At 36.7% G+C, this 18207-nt stretch overlaps 1 protein-coding gene across 2 annotated transcripts in view; it reads right to left on the bottom strand.

Moving 5' to 3' along the window:
* Positions 1 to 18207, bottom strand: part of ANGPT1 (angiopoietin 1) — a 246579-nt gene that overhangs the window by 222341 nt on the left and 6031 nt on the right. The gene's annotated exons all lie outside the window — the stretch shown is intronic.

The raw sequence follows: 18207 nt of genomic DNA, 5'->3' as shown, positions 1-18207 counted from the left end.
TTGGGTAGAAGAAAGAAAAACCTGTTCTTTTAGTGGAAAATGAATGGAAGCAACAATGTAACACTAAAGAAAAATCCCCAGGATTCATAACTGTAGGAAGAGTTGGGTTGCCTCTTGCATCTGCCCACTTAGTAGCAAGTTCTCCTTTGCTCCACATGATCAAGCTGAGGTGGACTGCCAGGAATAATAAAGTTTGCAGGAAAAAAAAATAGTTGAGAGGTGAGGTTAGATATGCTTCTGGTTTTCTTCCAACATGAAAATCCATGTTCTGATTCTGAGAAATGGGTACTTTTGATGCCTTGGTATTATGCACCACTACTTAGGTCAGAAAATAATGTCAAATTTAAAAAGTCATTGTAACCAGTTGTTATGCTGACCTGACAGATCTCTTCAATCAAAAACAGTTGTTCCAATTAACTTGTGCAGTTGCATTCTTTAATGTATTTCTGTTATTGGTCACATTTCATATGGGTTTGCTATTTTTTAAAAAGCAATTTTTATGAATATCACCTATATATCATATTATAGCAAGAGTAATAACAGGGTCTTTATCCACAAGGTTACAGAATACAGTTACTTCAAAATTTCTCACTGCCCACACTGGACACATGCTGCTGAATGGGGTGAGTCTCTGACAAGCTAATTCTGAACAGGTATTAATGTAATAACTAAAAGGGAATTTCAGCCAACATTTGGCAATGGAAAATAAGAGTCCCCTACCATTTCTTCACCCTGTATCCTCCTGGAAATGTAAACTAAAATATTATAAGAGGCCTGTTGTATGTGAAGGGAAACCCTCCAACTAAGATTGAATTATAAGGGATTCAGGATAGAACTGGCACACTTGAGCTATGCACACACACAGTGTCCTCTGCCCTTCCCCAGTTCACGTCGGTTGTGTAAAGGTCAAACTCAAGTGGTAAAAAAAAGTATAGTCGCTGTTGATTTTGTGCATGAAGCAACAATAGAGAAACTTGAAAGAACCCATAACAAACACTTGTTACTTGGGGAAGTAAAATCACAAAACTCTAGGGTTCCCTCATATACACAGAGAGACAGGCATAGGATATAGACAAATTGGGCTCACCCATTTAGTCCTTTCTGCTTTTCTTTCAATAACTTTTTGTAGTGTCTGAACAATTCAAATCTTGACAAAGTTCAATCTTTTATTTTAGACTCTCACTGTCCAATGAATCGATCTCTTCTTTATTGTGCTAACTTAAATTTATGTGACCATTTCATTGATATCAATTTCCTCACTAAACTGTACACCTTATAGGGATAGGCATAATGTCTTCTTTTGTTCACCTTTGTACCCATTGTTTCAACATAATACCTGTCCATGTGGTACCAGTCAGTAAATATTCAACGAATGGCAAAACTAAGGAATGTAACATGAAGAACAAATTTTGATCAACCACAGGCTTTATAGACCATGTGCACGAGCTGCAGGGTAGACTTTATCATGTATAAAGAATGTCTTTACAATAAAGTGTGAGGCAAAACCATTCTCACACTGTGGGAGAACACTACCATTAATTGTGTCATCTCTGAAAACTAAAAGGGCAATAACAGCCCACAAAATCGACCCTAAATTGGCCAAAGTCTAGAATGTTTTGCCATGCCTAATTTATGCAATTTTTATCACTGCTATCTATAATTTTTTCCGGAGAGCCAAGTCAGATTTCTGGCTTTTCACGTTGTATTTCATAAGCTCTTAGCTAACACACAACAGGTTTGTTATGAGTGAGCAAGCAATGAGATTTGATATCAGGCCCTTTGGATACAAAAGGATAACCTGATGCAGATTTTACCGGCTTGCTTGAGTGATACCTTTAACCACTTTCTGAAAGTTAAATGAGCAGAGAATATTTCATGATTGATCTGCATACAATTTATGTTTTGCTCACTGTAGCTGTTACAGTACAGAAAGATCAAAACCATAAACCATATCCATATTCACAAATAATAATACTTTACAGATCTGTTGTAATATAATAAAAATTTAAGGATATCTTGTTTTACAGTAAATATTTCAATTAAATGATACAGTTCTGATTTCTTATTCTGTTGCAAGCTTGTAAACTTGTAAGCTTTTTAGCTATAGACAAAGAGAATTAATATACTTTTGGAAGAAAAATTGTATATTAAGGTTCCTTACTCAGTGTATAAATCTGCAGCCTTAAGGGCCTCGAGAGACATTTATAGGGGCTATAATGTTATGTTAAGTAACTGCTATTAGCAAACTTACTAATTTTTTTTCATTTGTATTATTGTAGGAGGGTAGTAAAATACATCAGGTCACACTTAATGCATTCTCAGTGATCTGGCAAATTCATTTTTATATACTCTTGTGGGACTTTGCTTTTCAAAAGTACAATCTCTTCTGAATATGACTACCATATCATTCATAAATATTAGAATGTGTTCCATGTTTTTACAACAGGTAGGAAAGGCCTTATCATCCTTATTTTAGGAAGCTTTTAAAGAGTTCTTTAGATCTGAGAATTTGAAATCTATTTTTGCAGGTCTTTTCCATTTTGAACAACTCTTTGTAAGGAGCAACCAATGTCCAGCAGGGCTATTTCTTAGACTCTTACTGAGAGTACTCATTTTACACCAGAATTAAGTGTAAAATGAAAGTGCAGTTGGCCACATCTAGAGAAATTCATTCATAACATAATCATGCATGTCTATCAAATCCAAGGCAGTACCCATTTTCACCAGAATTTTTTGTTTGTTTCTATATTTGTTTACACATTTTATTAACTAAAGTCCATACTTTGGCCAGATTTCCTTAGTTTTACTTTTTTTTGTCAAATATCCCATCCAGGATGCCACATATTCATCACGTCTCCTTAGGTTCCTCTTGCCTTTTTTGATGGCCTTGACATTTCTGAAGAGTGTTTGTAAAATATTTTATAAACTATCCCTAACCTGAGATATGTATGGTGTTTTTGTCATTTTTGTCAAGATTAGGTTGGGGTTTGCAGAGAGCACAGAAGAAGGTACCATACTTTGCTACTCTCAAAACATTGATTGATGAGCAGACTTACTAACAAATCAATGTGACTTAATCACCATTGATCCTGACCTCCATCCCCTTGCTGAGGTAGAATTTTATTTGTCAGATTTCTACACTACAAACTTACTCTCTTTTCCCTTTCAATGCTGTGCCCTTCAGGAGGAGACATGAAGTGTGGTCCACATTTAAGGAGTGGGGAGTTGTGCTCCACCTTTTTAAGGGTGGAATCTCTATATGAAATCAGTTTAAATTTTTCTGCACCTAAGATTTGTTCACTGGGATTTGAACAAGGGAATCTTAAAGCAATCTTTATGTGATTACTAAAAGTCATGTAGCCCTAATAAAGTCACTTAGCTTTGTTGGATGCAGCTTGTAAAGAAAATGTTTAAAAAATTTAAAAAACAGTTGTAATTTACTAAAGTTATGCTTTGTGCAAGACATTGTTACAAGGCACTTAGTGAATCTTGTCTCATAGAATCACTATAACCATATGAGGAAGGCATTGTTATTCTCATTTCATAGATGCAGAAATTTGAAGCTGGGAGAGGTAAAGTAGCCTGCCCAATTCACGCCTACAATCCATCCCATGCCGAAAGCTGAATTCCATACATGTACATGCAAACACACATACACATTTAATACCATGAAAATAACACGTTCCCATATATAACAAAGGCAGGAAGCATGTCAAAGCCTGGTTTGTCTTTTTTAAAGAGAAGAGGATGACTAAATGGTGGTTTCTCATTTTGCCCCATTCATTTCCCTCATACAGAATATAAACAGCTTCCCCATCCTGACTACCACTAGAATGAGTCATCACCTAGTTTGAGGTGTCCAGTTCTGCATGGGTTGTGGTGATTTTAATGAATAAGACTCCATGATATAAAGTCATGAGAATGTAATATGAGTATGTATTTTTAAGAGGACATGAATTTCCCAGTGAGCGTATTTTATTTCTAGGCATAAATGTGCGTTTGCTTAAATATCCACATGTTCCATGTTACAAAACCATTATTCTTATTCAACAAGCACAGAATGCTTTTACAGAACCAGATTTCTACTTAAACATTTTATCTGAAACTTGCATGACTACCAGGGCATGCATATTCTTAATATTACTGGGCTACCTCTCTGTGCTGTACAAAGTCACAGAATTCATTACAAGGCATCATCTGCTTCATAAATGCTAAAGAGTATTTCACATTTTATTATTAAAAAGTACACACGCTTACTAATGTATAACTACCCAACTAGAAACACAAGTTTCAATTCAGGTCATTTAAGACAAACAAAAATATCCCAAAAGACACACATAAGTCAGCAAATATCACTTATTAGACCTTAATGTCTCTATGAATAGAGATGGCTCTTGGTACTCATATGATTCTTCACTGAAATGGTTAATGAAGCCAAGGAGCATTATTTTTCAGTGGAATTTACTTAATTTGTAAGAATCAAACAGACTTAAAAATCAAATCATTCCTTTATATAAGTGTGTATATAATACAAATAGAATAGAGCCCTATATACCTTGCTTCATGTCTATTCTTAAGTATTTGGGAGCCTTGATGTATGGCTTATTAACCTTAGACTTGAGTAATCCGACTCTATGCCATAACACATTCTGGACTGTATTCTGTAAGTGCATGAGGTGCCCACAGGAAAGGAAGACAGAATGGAGCTCTTCACTTCTATTTGGATTCAGAAACTTTGAAGCACCTTAGGACTGTCCTTTCCTCTCATTTCAAAAGACAGGAATGAGATGTCTTTGTTTATGTCATTTTGAAAATTACTCTTAAAGTCGTTTAGAGTTAATAGTGCCATATGACACAACTACAGGAACATTTCCAGTCATAATTTTACATTTTTCACAGTACACGTTACCTGAGTAAAGCACTCTTGTAGTGTCCCCAGTTTTACTTTTACTTATCTAAATGCTATTATTGTTTTTCCCTCAGAATTTCACCTTAATTCTCTGGCTGTTTTCCCCATCCTTTCATCTATTTACCTTAATTCTCTATTTCTTTAGGTGAGTGCAGGCCACTCCTCCAACCCTCCCAGACTCTTGCCGTGCACTGTTTCATGATGAACTGCAGAATCCAAGACCGTTTCTCACTATTACTACTCTCCCTGTTCATGTCCATTAAACATTTGACAGTGTCTATCATCTTTGTTAGCCACTTTTTCTACCAAATCCCATTGCTTCAGAGTGAGTTGCAGGACCTGTAACCCACCTACTTATTAACAAATCCCTCTGATCATCCATTTGTCCACCCATCTACTCATTTACTGAGGATGGGGCAGGAGAGATGTAAGGAATTTGCTGCAGCACGGGAATCACAACATTAAGAAAGAAGAACAAATCATGGTATTTGCATAGAACTGCCAGGATTTAGATAAGTTTACATGAAACATGGAGAAAATTGTGACAGATGACACTGGGGACATGAGCAAGGGCCATCTTAAGATATGGAGTTTGAACTTCATTTTCAGGGTACATCAGAGCCATGGATACATTTTAACTAACAAAATGACATGGTTAGGTTTTTACTTCTGGAAAAGCTCTGGATGTCCAGTGCAGTTTGCGCTGGAATAGATATTAAGATCTTGCAGTGTAGTTTCATATACATTGTGCCATACAGTCATAACTTGCTTAATCTCTTTCCCATATGCTTTTCTGCTCTCTTTGCTACATCAGACCCTGGAGCATTCAATTCTGGTTTTATAATCTACAAACCTAGGTCCCCCATTCAACTTCTGTTTTATAACTTACCTTTCTGTAAGTCTTAAAATAATTTCTGCCTTTGAATAAAAATAATAAAATGAGTTGAGGATTGTGGACTACCCCAACCCAATTTCTGTCTGTAATTCACCATTTCTGGAGCTTTCAATATCAACTTATCCACAAAATTAGATATAAAGAGAAGAAAGAAAAACTGGCATGAAATGAATAAATGACCACCGCAACATGAAAGTGGATTTAGGGTTGGTTATGAAGGAAGGTAGCTATTGGGGTAATAAAATGTGATGTTACTAAAGGAAAAATCCTGGTCCAAAATATTTCTTCTAGATTTCCTTTACCTGAAAATTATGTTACTATTTCTGAATAGTAACAGACATAGTAACAGGAGAGTAACAGTCCCCCTTATATTTACCTTGTTTTGAGAACAGTTATTTAAACAAGTCATGGAAGTTTTAACATGGTCAAGGTCCCATCATTTCTCCTTTCCTCCCGCTTATTTGCATCTGGCCTCAGTCTAGATATACCTATTTTCTTTTAGTAAAATAAAGCTTACATTACCCTGATTATAAAAGTTGTACATGCTCATATCGTACAATGCATACAACAGGCATAAAATATACAATGCGAAATACATTCTTCAACTCCACCATTATAAATGCATCCTGGGTATGTTTCCTGTCAATGATTTTATGCCTGTACTTACAAATACACACCCACCCTTCCACCATCCACTAACCTCACACAAAGTCAGGGCTGTAAAATATGTAGAGCTTTTCTAAAATTAGGACCAGTACAGTATCTATGTCCAGAGTTGCAAGGACCAAATAAAATAATGCCTTTAAAGTGATTGTCCCAGGCCTGACTTGTGTGGCTCAGTGGATTGAGTACCAGCCTGTGAACCTAAGGGTGGCTAGTTTGATTCCCAGTCAGGGCACACTCCTGGGTTTCAGGCCAGGTCCCTGGCATGGGGTGTGTGAGAGGCAACCACACATTGATGTTTCCCTCCCCCTTTTTCTCCCTCCCTTCCCCTCTTACTAAAAATAAATAAATAAAATCTTTTAAAAAAATAAAGCGTTTGTCCTAGACTTGGTACATATTAAACCCTCAAAATATTAGCTATCATTTTTTATTGCTATGATTATTTAGGTATATAAATGTATTCACTCAACATCTTGTGGGCATTTCCTTTGAGAAACTATGACGTTTAACACCTGCAGTTATGGTGTCACTGAAGACATGGCCTTTTGTCAGACAGTCCTGGGCTGGAGTGTCTTCCGGTTCTGCCTTTGACCGCTTGTGGAAGCTTGTGTGTGGTTCCTCATTCAAATAATATTCCTCATTCAGATAATAGTGCTTATCATTCAGAGTTTTTTTAATAATTAGAGATCATGTGTGCAATGTATCATAGCAAATACCAAATAAATAATGTCTATTGTTTCCAATGTTCCTGCTATGATAGCTGCAATGAACACGTACATATATATTGCTTTTATCCTGTTTGTGAATTATTTCCTTGGGAATGATTCCCAGAAGTAAGACTGCTGAGTCAAGGGGCATAAAAAATAGTTATATTCTTTGTATTTACTGTTATGTTGTTTTCCAATAAGTTTCAACCAAAATATAAAGTAATAAGCAAAATGCATCATATATTTCAATAATGTTTCTATACCTGATTCATTCAACTTCAAATCCTATGCTCATCAGTTAAGAAGGGGAGAATCTGAGATGGATTTTATTGCAGAAATTCTAAACTGTTGGTGATTGAACAGATGCTGCTAACTCATTTCACATTTGGGAGACCACTAGTTAGCTTGCTCAGGAACAGCTTTCAGAAACATCTGGATTTAAACTTACAGCCCAAACATGCCTGGTTAAGTAGTATATGTATAGTTATAAAATAGCTTCATGTCTTAATTCTGAAAAATATTAATTCACTGATATTTTTATACTTTTTAATGATTGAAATAATTACAATGTAAGCATTAAGACCCATATAAACATATACAGTACATCATTTTCATATTATGAACTTCTACTTGAGTTGGAGTTTAGAAAGGCTGAGGATTTTTACAAACACTAGTGTGAAAATAGTAAACTTCTTACGAGGAACTATTTTACTCAGAGGAGTACAAATATATGTGCAGTTTTCAAGTGACACTTATTGAATCTTCATCTCTGTGAAACTGAAACAGTTAAGTTGTAAGAGCAAAAAAAGTAGTGAATGTATTGGCTTCAAACCTGCACATACGACATTCCACCCATGTCATACGCCTGGAAGGCTGAGCTCACACCTAATGTATTGCTCTTCAGTGATTGCTATAGTGACAGGTGACACAGTAAGTCCTGCACCTGTGCTTCAGTAAGTGGTGGCTGTTCAGTCCTACTATTGCATTAATATCCTACCCCCAAATTTAGTGGCTGGTAACCATTCAATTGTGTGCCTCAGGCTCACAGATGCTATAAAAAATTCAAACAAGATACAGTAGGGGTTAGTTGTTCCTACTCTGTGATGTCTGGGACTTCATATTTTGGAATGGGGCTGGGATCGTCTGAAGCTTCATTCCCTAAATTGTCTAAAGCCTGGACTAGAATGATTCAAAACATGGGGACTCGCTAACCAGAGCAACTACCTATACATGGCCTCTCTGTGTAGCTTGACTTCCTCACGACACAGGAGCCTCAAGGTAAAATAACTTCCAACATGGAACTCAGGACTCCGAGCATGAGTATTGCAACAAAGATGAAAACTGAATGCCTTTATGACTCATTCATTTCATTCATTCAGAATGAAAAGGGAATGTTTTATGGGATGATGGTATGTAAGACATAATGCTATTTATGACATAGATAGATATACACATAATACTATTACAACTGTCTTTAGAAAATACAACCAACAATTACCCTTAGTCCTATTTTCTATGTATTTAATTTATACTCTTTCCACATTGTTAAATTAAAAAATTGCATTTTCTTTGCAAAAAACAGTACCCAAACACGGTGGGTAACTTTTTGGTTCTAAATTTAGAAACTCTACATAACTTTTTAAATACACCTTCCTCAAAATTTCTGATAAAACCTCACTGAGTGGATGGTTAAAACCTGTATGTCTTCTTAATAGAAAATCGCCCCAGCCATTAATTTCTCAATTGCCCAGCAACTGCAGAAGGGCCAACCACAGTTCATCTCATTTTCCACAGGAGATATTGTGTATTTGACAGAAGAGAAAGTCTCAAAATAGTTGGTAAATTATTTGAGATATAAGGAATTTTAAAATGTGCTTATAGAGTTTGTTTGAATTTTTTAGTTACCTATGATATATTTTTGGCCATGACTTTCAAAATGAGAACCAGCAGAAGATGTTTCAATATAGTAGAATAATATATAGGGATAGTTTATGCTCAGAATAATTCATTTCTACAGTGACCTTTTCCCCTGGAAATTGTACAAGTTTGATTTGTGAACTCAAAGTATGTAAGCTTTAGTCCCCTGTGGAACATAATGGTCACAGGATAAAGAATTCCCCTTTCACAATGACATAGAGGCTTCTTAGCTGTGATATGCACTCAATTCTCAGTTTAGAGCTTTGTCGAGGGCTGAGTGTGGGATTTCCTCTTCCTTTGTTAATTTTAATCATCTATTTGAACTAGTCTCTTTAGTTCATTAGTTTATTTTGATGGTCATTAAGAGACAATGACAGTTTTATTTTCACAAGGGTTTATTAATTTTCTGTTCTTTTTTTCTAAGCATAAACCTGGGGTCAACAATTACTTTCATACACTGAAGAACTAAAATAAATTTAAAAATACATATGGCATATGGTCATTTTCCCATAAATACTACAAACAGGACCCAGATTCATTAATGTTGAAATATTAAAGAATTGACTATAGTTTATCACTATTTGGTCCTTAACTGAAAGAAATACAACCTAGCATTATGTGGTAGGCTTCATAAGTCAAAATGCACATAAATTTGTTTAAAGTATTAAATTCATTTGTACACTCATATCAGGGTAATCTCAACTAAGGCAGTTTGTGTAAGCAACTCACTTATTTGAAAAAAATGTAAAAACAGCTGACATGTACATTTAAATAAAAATTTATATACAGTCAGGAATGAGGCTAGGAAGTAGCTGTTTGAAGAACAGTGGCTCTCGTACCATGATTTTTATACATAAATGGCAAATTATTCTGACCTCCAAAGTTTATTAATTCTGGGTATACTCTCCAAAAATCAAGAGGAAAATATCATTCATTTGAACCTCTTGCCTACTCTCCATCAATCAAAATGTCTTTTAATTTGTGAAGGAAAAGCGAAAGAGGTATGAACTAGAAAGAGATTTAGCTTTAATCCTTAGAATACCTGGGTTCAAATTCTAAATCTGTCTCAGAGTAAATATGTAACCTTTTAAAAATCACCTAACTTCATTGGTCCTCAGTTTTTACCTAAGAAATGAATATGATAATACCTACTATTTATAAAAAAATATATGTGCTTATCTGCTTGGAAGATGACACTGCTTAACCAAGGTAGACTTATTAATATCCTGTCTGTTACTAAACAACTTTCTGAAGATAGAATGTCACTTTCATATTTGCTTTAATAACAAATATCTCACCTTTAACAGGAAGCTAAATAACAAAACAAACAAGCAAGCAGAATAAAAACAAAGACACTGAAATAGAGAACAGGGGGACAGTGACCAGAGGGGAGAGGGGAGGGAATTTAAGGGGGGGAAAAGGGGAGGGATTTGGAGGAACAAGTATGAAGGACACAGGGACGAGAACTAAGGGGGTTGGAAATGGGAGGGAGGTGGGGAACATGGGGTGGGGTGGGCTGGGATGGGAGAAATAGACAGAAAACTGTACTTAAAAAAAATAACTAAATAAAATTTAAAAAATAAATAAATAAAAATAACAAATTAAAATTAAAAAAACAAATATCATATCCATTTCCATCTTTGCAGTCAGTTGATTTATTCCATACATAAGACAACAACACTGTATTATCAGGAAATAGGATTATGTTATATATAGAGATGAGATAAATCACACCATAACTGTGTGTCCACATAAAGTAAAAACTATATAATTAAATACAGGAGGTAACTTGTGTTGATATGCATTTGCTATTTTTTTCAGTGAGCTTGTGAGAGAAATGAAAAGTATCAGACACAATACATGAAAGAGGACAAATATAGAGAGGATGAAGAAAGAAACCATTAAAATCGAGTAAGGTATATTCCTTATTAATACAATAGTTTCTTGCAAATTGGGAAAAGGTCCTTGTTATTCAGCATTAGCACTAGAATCTTTCAGACCATGTCAGCGACCAAAATGATGCCCCAGGTAGGATGAGCACCACATCGTGCACTTAGTCAGGTACCTTTCCTACCCCTATCTATGCAGCACCTGCAGCATCGACATGCCACTCACTGATGATCCTCCGCATTCCACAGAGAACTCAGGTCAAGCAGGTGGACACGCATTGAACTCCTTGCTTTCTCCTTAATGTGTCAAATCTGTCCCATAAGGCAAAAGTGGATGACAAGCATGTCTGAATTCTATTTTTGCCCCACCCTGTTTTGTCCTCTGTCCTCTTTGGGAATCCATGAAGAAGAATGGGCAAAGGGAAGCTGGAGCAACCTGAAGTCTTCCCACCTCAGACAAGTGATACTTAGCTATGAAGGCAGCAATGCTCAGAATCTAGCATCTGAGTGGCTGGCCTCAGAGATCAGAAGCAAAGACAAAAAAGAGCCATTATGACTGCTGCAAATTGCAGTGTTTTGGCCTTGGATCAAAATACCAGAAATATTTTAATTAATAGAGAGTATAATAGATAAAATAGGAAGTGAGATAAGAGGTCGTTGCCTGAGAAAACAAGGCTTTTCTTCTCATTTTTACAACTCTCTGAATGACCCACAGAAGAAAGTGCATGCAAATAATATTTTAAGTTTCAGGATGTGCTTTTGCTTTTCCAAGAAGGATTGCCCAGAGATAAATTCAAGAAGGAGGTCATTAAATTGAACGGAACATATTTAAAATAGGCTGCTTCACCCCATGTAAAGCAATTGTAAGCTTTTCTTTGTGTTTTCAGAGGTTTTTAGATAAATAGTCAGATTCAATTAAGCTCTGCCACTTCAAGAGATGGTGCTTCTAAGAAGATAGACGGGAGGGACTACAGACTTGGGATTCCTCTATTTGTTAACAGACCTGTGGGAGGGCAGAGAGAATTGGACCATTGTGCTTCAATCAGCAGCATAACCTACGTGTCACAGTCAATTTAACCATGGAGTTTTAGAGCTGGGATGGGGACAAATGGTTGCCTGAAATAGGCCTTGAGAAAGGGGCAATTCATTCAGTATGGAAGAATTAGGGTTTAGATGCAGACTACTACAGAAAAAAAATTTAAGTAGACTTAAGATTTGAAGACTGACAGGAGGGGATATGGAAAAGTTGCTGTAGCTAATCCCATGCTTGGTTAAGAGCGGAGGTCATGGGGCCAGACTGATGGGGCTGAAATGCAGGATACTGGGAACTACTGGGCAAGTTACTTCCCCTTCTCTGCCTCAGTTTCCTCATCTGCCATGTGGAAAAATTATACTACTACCTACCTCCTATTGGCTTTTGAAAGTATTTAATAATCAATACATGTAAAGTCTTCCTAAGAGCCTGAGAGTCTGTAAAAGTGCTCAACATTAAATATTACTGTAACCCAGAATTGCCCCAATGAGTAACTAGCATTTATTTAACGTTTTCTATGTGATGGAACTTACACAAATAATTAGATGAATCATGCTTACCCTAATCAATCACTCTATGTTGTAACTACTACCTCAATTTTACTGATAATGAAAGAGAAGTACTGAGAAGTTAAGAAATTTGCCCAAGGTCACACAGCAAGGAAACAGAGCTGCCAAGATTCAAATCTGGGCAGTCTGGCTCTAGGTACAATGCATTTTGTCACTGTTTGTTAGCATCTGTAGACTTCACATAGGAGAGAGTGTACACAAACTATGTACACTGTAGAGTAAACTCAAACAACGCTTACTTTCCTCTTTATTTCAGTGGATTTAGGTTGCTTAACAACAAAGGCTGCAAGTGGATTCATCGCCACCTCCCAGTACCTAGCAGACCACCTTGCATGCAATATGTATACACAGATAACTGGCTAACTAGCTGCCTGTCCTTCCTTAATGGCAGGAGCTTAGCTCTATGACTTGTGCCTGTATGCTAAAATCCCATGACAGAGCTCACTGTCGTCTCTCCTGACACTGCCATAATCTCATGGCCCCTCACTGTGACCTCCTCCCCAGCCTCCAATAAAGGGACAGTCAATGGCCTCCCTGTTCATTTGCCTTCCCTCTTGTCTATCCTCTTTCTAGCACTTCCACTCCACGGACTGTATGAGGAGGATCACACAGGACTTTCCTGAAAACAAAACCAGAGGAGAAAAGAGGGATACAAAGGCGAGACTGGCCAGAAAAAAAGAGTTCTTTGAGTTCTTTTATCTTTCCGGCTCTGAGGACTGCCTTGCCCCTCTCTTTTCCAGTTTTCGAATCTCTGAAGTATCTGAAGTACAGGATGGAGCAAGCCATTGGGAAGCCAGACAAAAATAGAATTTTCACATCTAAAATAATAAAAGAGTTAATAAGAAATTCACACAAGGCCTGGTTTTAGAGCCTTCACTCATCAGTATATCCAAGAGTCACGTATTATTCATCTCCTAAAGAAAGAGAAATAAGTCCACAGACCTGATAAACTTGAAGGCAATAACACAATTGCTCTGTTTTAGCATACTGTGATACATTGAAGCTTCGGTGTGTTTAGAAAAATAGATGCAGAAATGATTTTATCAAGTCTAAACTAAATTAACTTTCACAGTCCAGACTAGTGTCTTAAAAAATAACCAGCACATATGAACAAGAAAGTGGCCATTATGGGATTCCTATTCCTGGTGTCACATACTAGCATAAAAGCAAAGATTAGCTAAGTAGATCTAACAAAAACTTTGAAATTTTGAAAACAAAATTTTCAAATACAAAATTATGAAAATATTAAAATGCCTACTTAAAAATTCAGATTTCCACTCACTATGCTCAACAATGAATTCTGTTCGAAGTGAATATTGTAGCTTGATTTTTCAGGTAATCAATCTATATAAATCATATTCCTAAATTCAAAATAGAGACATACACTATCTTGGAATTCGATACTTCAGGAAATAAGTCACACAATTTGCCACTAATTATCCAAGAGTTGTCTATTATCTTAACATGTTTGGGTCATATTAAGCATGTATGGGCCCCAACACATTTAAGAGTCTAGAACAACTTGTATTTTTTGTAATTTACACATTAATATTTTTAAGCTGCTTTGCATATGGCAGACTTGGACATTTTTATACCAGCTTGCCAACAAACATTCAAACTGTCGAGGATTATGTTTCTTCCTGCCTATTAGACTGGCTTAGGCAGCTTTACCTACCTATTATTCGATTATTTGAAAGTTTTACTGCAGCCATTTGAAATGGCATTCCTTTGGACACAGAGGGTCTGGGGAGGAGGCCTGCGGGAGAGGGGTGCGGAAGAAGCCCCCGTAGGGACTCCCTCCACTCCTGTGGCAGCCCCTCCCTTTGCATCGAGATTATATATTAAGCTTCTGCCTAATGATTTACTTAAAAATAGGGTTCCATTGCTAAGAAATATTTTACGTTCATTAATTCATTTCTACAAATACAGGGTGAAGCAAAGTTACATTTCGAGTTGTAACAAAAACACGGAGTTTATTCTTATTTATTAATTATTATGTTATTTTCTGTAGGAACAAATGTAAATCTACTTTTGCCCCACCCTTTTTATTAAAACTGCACTGTCTTATTAACATCTTTAAAGCTATAAAATACTCAATTTATTTAGTGTATTATTCGTTTATTGCATAGATATTAACACAACTGCTTATGGTAGCTCTGTTCTTGTTATTTAAAACTCAGTAAAACTGGAAAATAAAGAAAAGGCTGGTGATATAAGTAATAAGGATACAATTCCCACCTCCTACATCTGTGCAAATGAGATAAAGTGGGTGCAAGTTCTACTGGGTGCAGCAAATTTTTTGTTGCAATAAATACCCATTGGTCTTTAGTTATCTGCATATGACTAGTGAAGACAAGAACAGTATCAAAATGCTTTATAAGGCCCTGGCTGGCATAGCTCAGTGGATTGAGCACAGGCTGCGAACCAAAGGGTTGCAGGCTCGATTCCCAAGTCAGGGCACATGCCTGGGTTGTGGGCCACGTCCCCAGTGGGGGCCACATGAGAGGCAAACACACATTGATGTTTCTCTCTTTCTCCTTCCCTTCCCCTCTCTAAAAATAAATAAATAAAAATATTTAAAAAAAGAAGGCAGGGGGAACAGTTTTAAAAGAATGCTTTATAAAATTTTGGGACTATCTTTAAAGGTTTAGAGGTGAAATGTATTTGGGATTTTTAAATATTTACTTATTTTCTTGCAATAGAAACTCTCTAATAATATTTAAGATCTAGTATTATAATTCAACTCATTCAGCTTTCATAAACAAAATAGACTATGTATAAAGTATACTAATGAGTTAAACTACAAATGTCACTAACCAGCCCTGGCTGGTGTAGCTCAGTGGATTGAGCTCAGGCCTGTGAACCAAATGATCACGGTTCGATTCCCAGTTAGGGCACATGCCTGGGTTGTAGGCCAGTTCTCAGCAGGGGACCCACGAGAGGCAACCATACATTGATATTTTTCTCCCTCTCTCCTTCCCTTCCCCTCTAAAGATAAACACATAAGATCTTTAAAAATGTCACTAACCTTTAAAATAAACTATCATCCAAAGTTATGATTAGCCATTCCATAGACATGTATGTTATGGTAAGTTTACCAACTTGATACTGTAATTTTGGTGGAATATATTATTAATGATTCAGGATATTCACATTTCACTTGTGTTTTATTAGTATTTTAGCTAGCGACTTACTGTAGACACATCTTTGATGCTTGTGCTAATTAGCATGCTCTTTAAATCATTCAACACAAACTTAGAAAATACATGCCAGTGCAGAACTATAATAATTGACCTGCAGAGTCATATAGTATATGTAAAAAGTAACATTTATTACATTTATTTCACTATATTCTTCGATACTTACTGCCAAAAGAAAAGATCTAGATATGCCTAAATGTACTATTGATGAAGTTATTAGCTACCAGTAGGCTTGTATCTGGATTCATAGAGTTTACATCACTTTCTCTGTTAAACATTACCTTTTCAACTGCTTGAAGGAAGAAATCAGACCAATTGGAGAGGCAACTAAGACCAAACAAACCTGAAAATCTTTCACTGGTAATATTTCTATGTAAGAATTAGAAAAGATAGTTTAGGTACAGAGTCTCCAAATGTAAAGAAAAGATAATCCACAGAGTGTCTTATTCTTTAGAAACCTCTTTGATAAGGGAGGGGACACATCCTTTGTACATTTTGTAAAGAGATTTAAACACTAAGAGGCCTTCTCTCCGTCAGACCGTGGGGCCAGGAGCAGAGCCGGTTTGGAACTTCCTAACGTCACAGTAAACGATAATCTTGTATTGGAACAAAAGGCAAGGATGACTCAGAATGTAATTAGGGTTCGGCATCTAAGCAAATGACACAATACAACTTGTGGTATTAAAAAAAGAAAGGAGGAACATAAAGCCCAATAAAAGACTGCTGTTTCCACACAGAGACAAGGCCAAGGCAGAATTAAAAACAAAACAAAACAAAACAAAACCCTCCTTAATTATCAAATTATATAGCACAGGAGCTGACAAACCTCTGTATTTTGTAGCTAAGCAATCCAATTGTTGCTTTCCCCTCCTCATCTGCACAAGTGGGAATACTTGTAATGTTTATATCTAAACAAACGACTGAGGGAGAAAAGGCTTCTAGACAGACTGAATGTAAAAGGCTGAGCCAAAGGCCAATTCCTATGAAAACAGAATGCCTCCAATGTTTTGTCAACACTCCTGCCGAGGCCACAACCAGCAGGATGAAACAAGCAGGTAAAGCAGGGAACCCTGGCACTATCTGAGTGGAGCCAGAGGCTGTTGGTCTGTCCTGGTATTCAGGTGTTTTCCCTTTTAATACACATCTGCTTTTGGAATACTTCTGTATCCGCAGGCCGATGGACAGGGGAAAGAAAAGACATGAAATTTCCCTGCCCATACTACTCTAAAATGTCACCTCACAGCATGTCTCTGTACCAAGCCAAGAAATAGCTTAGTCGGGCTCTCTGCCAACTGGCATGGACCTGAAGATTACTGGGCCTCCTAGGGGGCAGTCTTTTTTCCCACACAACAAACTTCACAATTTACCCCGCAGTGGTCCTAATGTTAATACCATGGACATTTTGTGCTATAGAACAGGAGTGAGCAAACTTTTTCTATAAAGAGCTAGATATTAAATTTTAGACTGTGGGCTATTTGGTCTCTTTGAAGAGTTGAAACTCTTCAATTCTGCCTTCGTTGGAAGCAAGCAGCCATAGACAATATATAAGCAAGGTGGGTGTGACTGTTTCAATAAAACTTTATTTACAAATGCATAGACAATGTATTAAAAAATGGGTGTGGCTGTGTGCCAATAAAGGTTGATTTACAAACACAGCAGCTGGCAGGGTTTAGCCAAAGGGCCATAGTTTGCTGACCCTTGATAGAGAGGATGGAAACTTAGAAGATAAGTTAAAATTTCTCCTATTACACAGTTTGCAAGGTAATGTATGAAATATAGTTGGGTCTCATTTTCAGACATATATTTATTTATAGTCCAAATTTGCCCATGGCATTCATTCATTTCTCTATTCATTAAAAAAGGTAACTTTTCCAACTAAATACCCGAAAAGTAGATCTGATATAAAAAATAATAAATAAACACTGGTGAACAAGACAGGCACAGTATCTACCTCACAGTCTGTAGAGTGTGGGAGAATATATTCAGCAAGTATTTAATGAGGACCCACTTTGTGCCACACCCCTTTTAGGAGTGAGATATACTCTAAGGGAACAAGATAGACAAGGAACTCTTGTGGTATTTACATTCTTAGTAGAGGGAGAGAGAATAAATAATTTGACACACATTAAGCCATAAAAGGTCACACAGTGGTAAATGCCATGAAGAAGTAATGTGGTATAGTATGATGAAAAGTCACTGAGCAGAATGGGGGATGGTGGTGGGCAATGGTACTGAGAGATGACTTTCTAAGAAGACTTGTGAGCAAAGACCTGAGATGAAGAGAAGAGCCATCTATGCCAAGATCTGGGGGAAGAATTTTCCGAGCTAAGTGACCAGCATGTAAAGTCCCTGAGACAGGAATGAGCTAGTCCACTGGAGCAATAACAAGAAGGCAGTTGTCTTTGGAGTGTCTGGAGTGAGAGAA

The sequence above is a fragment of the Artibeus jamaicensis genome, unplaced genomic scaffold, assembly GCF_021234435.1.
Source record: "Artibeus jamaicensis isolate MK-2021 breed Jamaican fruit bat unplaced genomic scaffold, CSHL_Jam_final scaffold_916, whole genome shotgun sequence".
Lineage (NCBI taxonomy): Eukaryota > Metazoa > Chordata > Mammalia > Chiroptera > Phyllostomidae > Artibeus > Artibeus jamaicensis.
Note: the sequence above shows the minus strand (reverse complement) of the source record. Positions and strands in the feature narration are given on the sequence as shown.